A 6000-nucleotide genomic window follows, 5' to 3' on the forward strand; every position below is an offset into this window, starting at 1 on the left:
ACTTTCAAGGTTTTACATTTGTAACATATATAATCCTTTGTATGTCACTTAATAGATTCAAAAGATTTATATAAAACAATCCGAACATGGCTAGCGAATGTAGCCTCTCAAACAATTAAACACTATAAACAATATAATTATAAGAACAAAACGAGGTTAAAAAATCTGCGAAAAATATATTCTCCTCTATATTATATTGCAACAAATATCTTCAGATATTGGCACAGACTGAGTAAAATATTTGCAATGTACAAAGTAACAAATATACATATAATCTTCGCAGTAGCAATCAATTTTCACCACTCGCATGGATCTTATTTGTCAATATTGGAGACTGTACAACGTACGTCCCTAAGGACTTGATATTGGTTCCGTAGTGCCTCGGGTCTTTAGTAACGTCGATACGTTTTATGTATGAAAATAAATCCTAATAAATTGACAAGTTTATATATACAAGTTATATATGACATGCTGAATAAGGTGAAATATGTTACATGAATTTATTCTATATTCGAATGGAACAAGTCAATTACTTCAGACATATCAAAGTGTGCAAAGATAGATAGTAAATAGTTAAATATTTATTTATATATATATGTTTGTGTGTGTGTGTGTGTGTGTGTTACTTAGGGTTATTACATTTACTATTTGATATTCACTAAACAATGCTTTATTGTTAAACATTGAATTCACTGTTCACTTTAACCTCCAGAATATGATAATAATTATACATAGACGCCTGACATTTTTTGTTATAAGCTGACGTAAATTTGAATTCATTGCTTACCATTCTTTTTTTTAATTCTGGCAATAGTTAATATGTCGATGCATGTACACATACTTTTGTTTCTTATCTATGCGTTTTAATATTATATAAACTATTTATTTCAATAAATAAATAATCTATTATTAATCAAAAGAAAATCCTGCATAAAATTTACATTAATTTAAATTAAATATGTTATAGATTATTTTTTTCACTGAGAGATACCGGAATAAGTATAATAAAAAATAAAAAGTGAAGTAGATAAAGTTAGTTCGTATTGACGTTAATATTTGAATTATCTAGAATTAATTTAATAAAACAAAAATACAAAAACCACGATCATCGCATAATAACCTTTGAATTAATAATGTTTCGTAACGTAACAAAAACCAATGATTATTTTCAACTTTTTTTTTTAAACAACACAAAAACACAAACTTGTAGAATCAAGTTTAACACAGCACAATTATATATTCCAACGTCACAATCTTATTTTAATAACTAATGCTCGAGTATCGCGATGTAATTTGGCGCGCAAATAACCGTGCGACGCGTACAGTCCCACGCGCGACAAGATGGAGACTGACTGTGGAACCGCCTCCGACGTTTTCCGCGGAAAGAACGAAATTACAATTAAAATACAACCTTTCAACGACCGGTTTCTGATAGACCATCTAAATAAAAATTTCCAAAAATAACACCAGTCACGATACTTTATTTTTATTTCATTTAAACAGGTTTAAATATACCTGGATCGATTCGAAATTAATTATTTTTTACGCGTTACGAAATTTTCGACTTTATAGTTTCAAAATTAAGCCTTGCATCAGATTTGTTGAGTTACTATATTTTGTATGTTTAAAATAATGTATTCCACTTTATGTTTAAATTCATAAATACAACCTCGTCGCTATTCTATCCATAAATACATTTAAATCTACGAACTGGGAGCGTCCACTACTCTATTTTCGTACACAACTTTATTTATTATATCAAGTATTGCTAAAAACCAAACATTTACTAAAGCCTTAAGTCTGTAGTTTGAAATTTAGAATTTAAATCAATAAGGCGAATAAACAATTTCCTATAATATATAAAATTCCATTTATATACGCGTACTTGTTTGTCAATTTAATTCAGTCAATAATTTATTCGTTTTATTACACAAATAAGATAATCTATAGCGAACACTTGTGTAAGTCGAGGCAAAAAAGATCGAAGAGCCCAATTTGACATAAATTAGAATTAGATTGACTTTCCCCCATGTGCCAACATTCGTTTCAAAGCTACGAGAGTTCCAAAAACCCATAAGAGAACCGACAACAAAACAGTTTATGATTTTTACTCTGTTGTGACTTTTACAGCATTTTTAATACAGTAGTAGAAAAATTCATGCACAAGATTTATTATCGCTTAAGAAATCCATCACACTTTAATTAGATTTTAACAAGTTTATGTTCAATTAAGAAAATTAATATTCTAATACAAGAGACACTATATTGGAGTGTATCCCACTACCGTACACAATTTCTCACAAAGAAGTTACTAATTTTATGAAACCTAGAGACAGGTGTAACACACGACTACATACCGGGAGCTAACCATATATCTTAGTAAGTCCAACTTGGACAAAGAGATCACTCGCCGAATCCAAACCGGATGGGCAGCGTTCAGTAAGCGCTGAAACCTATTCTTCTCCAAAATACCGCAACGTCTTAAAATGAAGATCTTTGACCAATGTGTATTACAGAAGATGACATACAGATACGATACGTGGTCACTTACGAATGGCCTCATAAGAAGTTCAAGGTCACCCAAAGAGCAATAGAGAGGGTCATGTTAGAAGTTTCTCTACGAGACTAAATCGGAAATGAGAATATCTACAAAACAACCAAGATCTCCGATGTAGCTGGAAGCATTTCTCGTCTGAAGTAGCAATGGATGGGGTACATTGCTCTTGCAACCAAAGACCGTTGTGGCCGAAATGTTATCGAGTAGCGATTACAAACCAATAGACGCAGCGTAAGTAGGCCCCTAATTAGGAAGACCGACGACTAAGTTAAGACGTGGGAAGTCGTTGTATGCGGGCAGCTCAGGTTCAGTCATTGTAGCTATCTTTGGGGGAGGTTAATGCTTTGCAGTGGCCATCCATCGGCTGAAAAGAAGAAGAAAAAAAGACAACAGAAAGAGTAAGCATTTACATTATAATTACGCAGCCTAACGAAGTTATTTTATATTTTTCTAATAAAATACTAAAATACATTTTAAGGTATTCAAATAATCAATATTATTTTTTTTTTCAAATTTCTACTTAATGCTTTCTCATCAAAAATTATATTCTTAATTAAAACTTTAAATTCTTTAACCAGTCTTATTTATGCAAAATTTCTTTCGTATTCTATTCTATTGAATATTTGTTATAAAACATAAAAACCTTAATCACTTAAGCTGTCTAGACAGTCAATTAAAGATAGTTTAGTATTGGATTTAGGTTATTAACGGTTAACGACAAATGAAGAAGTCTCAAACACCAATAATACCGGTATCACGCAATAAATTGTTGTTAATAAATAGTTATGTGCAGAGAGACACAAATAATTCTGAACTATCCTAATATACTTCGTCGTTTATTCCTATGTCCTCAAGATGGTGCAGAGGGTGTCCACAGTACGTCGCTATCCCGAACGGTCTTGAGCTACGCGCTTTACTCCGCTCCACGTGATTTCAACTGCCTTCACTTCTGCAGTGATCGTCCACTATCAGATTTACTTTGGGCGGCCACGCCTTCGTATTCCTTAAGGATATCATTTTAGGGCTTGCCTCGGTATGTGATCAGGGTCACTTCGGAGCATGTGGTCTATCCAGTTCCTCTTGCAACATTTGATCTGCTGGTCGATCGGCATCTCACCAGTTTCCAGAGATCTACGTTGGAGACTTCTCAGGTCAATAAATATCGAGAATACGTCGAAGACAGTTGTTAATGAAGACTTGGAACCAATGTGCGATATCATTGCTGACCATCCACATCTCGCATCCATATAGCAACGCGGTTTTCATTCTAATACACTTGCACAAATACTAATGGAAAATTTTTAAGCACTATATCGAATGAAACGCAAAGTTCCACAAGATATGCTGCAAACATAAAACCTCATTAATGTCAAATTGAACGAAACAGTGGTCGCCCTCCGTGACAATTATAATATTGTAAATAAAAACTTATTTATTATTCATCACCATTATAATTTCACCTCTGGATCGTCCACAGCTGTACATAAATCTCACCATAGATTTCTAAATTCTGATTGGGAGCGGCTTACATCCAACGCCGTGACGACCTTAACAAAATCGTATGTCCACCTTTTGGGTGTACGTTCTTCGCTACGCTTGCCGGTCAATAGTCTTTATTCTAGGCTCCTAAGACCTTAGCGATTATCTGCCCACCAATTTTGGCCTTATTAACGATTACATAACATTATTATAACAGGAGGTCATGATAATATTTCCTCTGTGCTGAACGTGATTTAAAATTGTTATTACTCAAAAGTGGATTACTCAGTTTCGTCATTGCTATTGATATTTCCTGTGATTTTTATGTAAAGTGAACGCTAGAAGTAATTAAAAGAAAGAAGAAGTAAAACTCTGTAGTTTTGCGGTAAAAATGTGATCGTTCCAACAACCACAAACTTAATATAAATAGTTTTTGTTAGTGGCTATAAAAGAGTAAGCTGTCAAAAAAGATTCGATCAAAAATCTATTAAAGAAACTTCTAAAAACCCTTTCCTTTATTTTGCAAACAATACATTGTGTCTAATAACGGTCGTATACAATTTCAACCTATCGCAAAAACTTAAGCGTTTATCGAATAGGCAAGTTTCTTTCGATCCCTTCGAAAGGGTTACGACGGAAGTAAAAATTTATTACAGACTTTTCTTCTTGTGATTTATTAAGAGGTTATTGGTAATAGTTTCTGATTTTGATTGATTTAACTATAGTAAATATTCATAGATAAATATTCATAAATATATAATATATATATAGTAAATAAATATATATATAGTAAATATTCATAAGTGTAAAAAGGCAATAAAACTCCTTTTCAGCTTACCTACATAGATCCCTACATTTATAATATAGTACAAATAAAATATTCGTTGTATAATATATCAAAAATATCTTTGAACAACTAAGACTGTTTGTTTATTATATTTAATAAAGTCTACATTACCTTCAGGCGCCTGTGGAGTTTTACATTAGTTCAGAGATTATAAAGGCAATCAAACTTATTTAATACTTACAAAAGCTCTTTATACCACTTCGATACACAAATCTATAACAGATATGAACACAAATACTGTATAGTATATTTTAATTTATATCAAAATAAACTGATGCTTTGGTTGTTTTCATCGTGATAATCCCTTAGAATGACACCATCAAAATGCTGAGTTAAATGATATTATATTTAAATAGTGCCGTTTTAATTTATTGCGCTTTCTTCCTTTCTTACCAAAAAATCTACCAAAGCATTTAGCAATTATCGACAATCAAACAACAATACATTTTTCTGGCAAATCGAATTCAAAAGGATAAGGTATTAAATTTAAAATATTACGTTAACCTTTAAATTTTTCATTTATCACTAAAACATTTAAACAAATAATGTACGTAATTTAAATTATGGGTCATCAATATTTTTTATGCAGGAATATTTTTACAGTTTCATCTATGTAGCGGCTCGCGGGTTGAAAACCAGCTGGTCTACAATATTTTTTTTTCTGTTTATGTATTATTTACATATAGCCAATATGTATGAATTTTGTGTCAGATATAATGTAGATAAAACAAAAAAAATGTGTTGAAGAAACTGTATAAACCAGAAAGGCTAACAGCATCCAGCATCATTCGGAACAAACAGACAGACAAAAATTTAGAAAATGTAATTTTTATATATGTACCGTATACATATTCATATGCATGTAGTACAGAGCTTTTCATGTAACAAACAGACACTTGAATTTTATTTATTTTTATAGAGCTATAAGAAACCTCGTCACATAAGGCCGAAATAATATGGAAGGATACCGTTATATAGGTAGCTTAATCTGATTCTAGTACCTGAATCTAGTTTCTAACAAATCGTGCTCTTCTGGAATTCTAGCTATACATACACAAGTGACCGCACTGGTCTTAAATTGAGAAATAAAATAAAGAAATGACTCAACACGAACAGT

General features: G+C 31.8%; 1 protein-coding gene across 1 annotated transcript in view; it reads right to left on the reverse strand.

Annotated features, from left to right (window-relative positions):
• Window positions 1-1319, reverse strand: part of LOC137920494 (atrial natriuretic peptide receptor 1-like) — a 112472-nt gene extending 111153 nt beyond the window's left edge. The window contains exon 1 of the mRNA XM_068763863.1: window positions 1121-1319. The gene's annotated coding sequence lies outside the window, so the exon portion shown is untranslated. The remainder of the gene's footprint in view (window positions 1-1120) is intronic.
• Between the last annotated feature and the right edge of the window lie 4681 nt (window positions 1320-6000).

This window comes from Battus philenor, unplaced genomic scaffold (assembly GCF_028537555.1).
Source record: "Battus philenor isolate CCGP_79_NKW_IND1 unplaced genomic scaffold, ilBatPhil1.0.hap1 SCAF_18, whole genome shotgun sequence".
In the NCBI taxonomy this organism is placed as follows: domain Eukaryota; kingdom Metazoa; phylum Arthropoda; class Insecta; order Lepidoptera; family Papilionidae; genus Battus; species Battus philenor.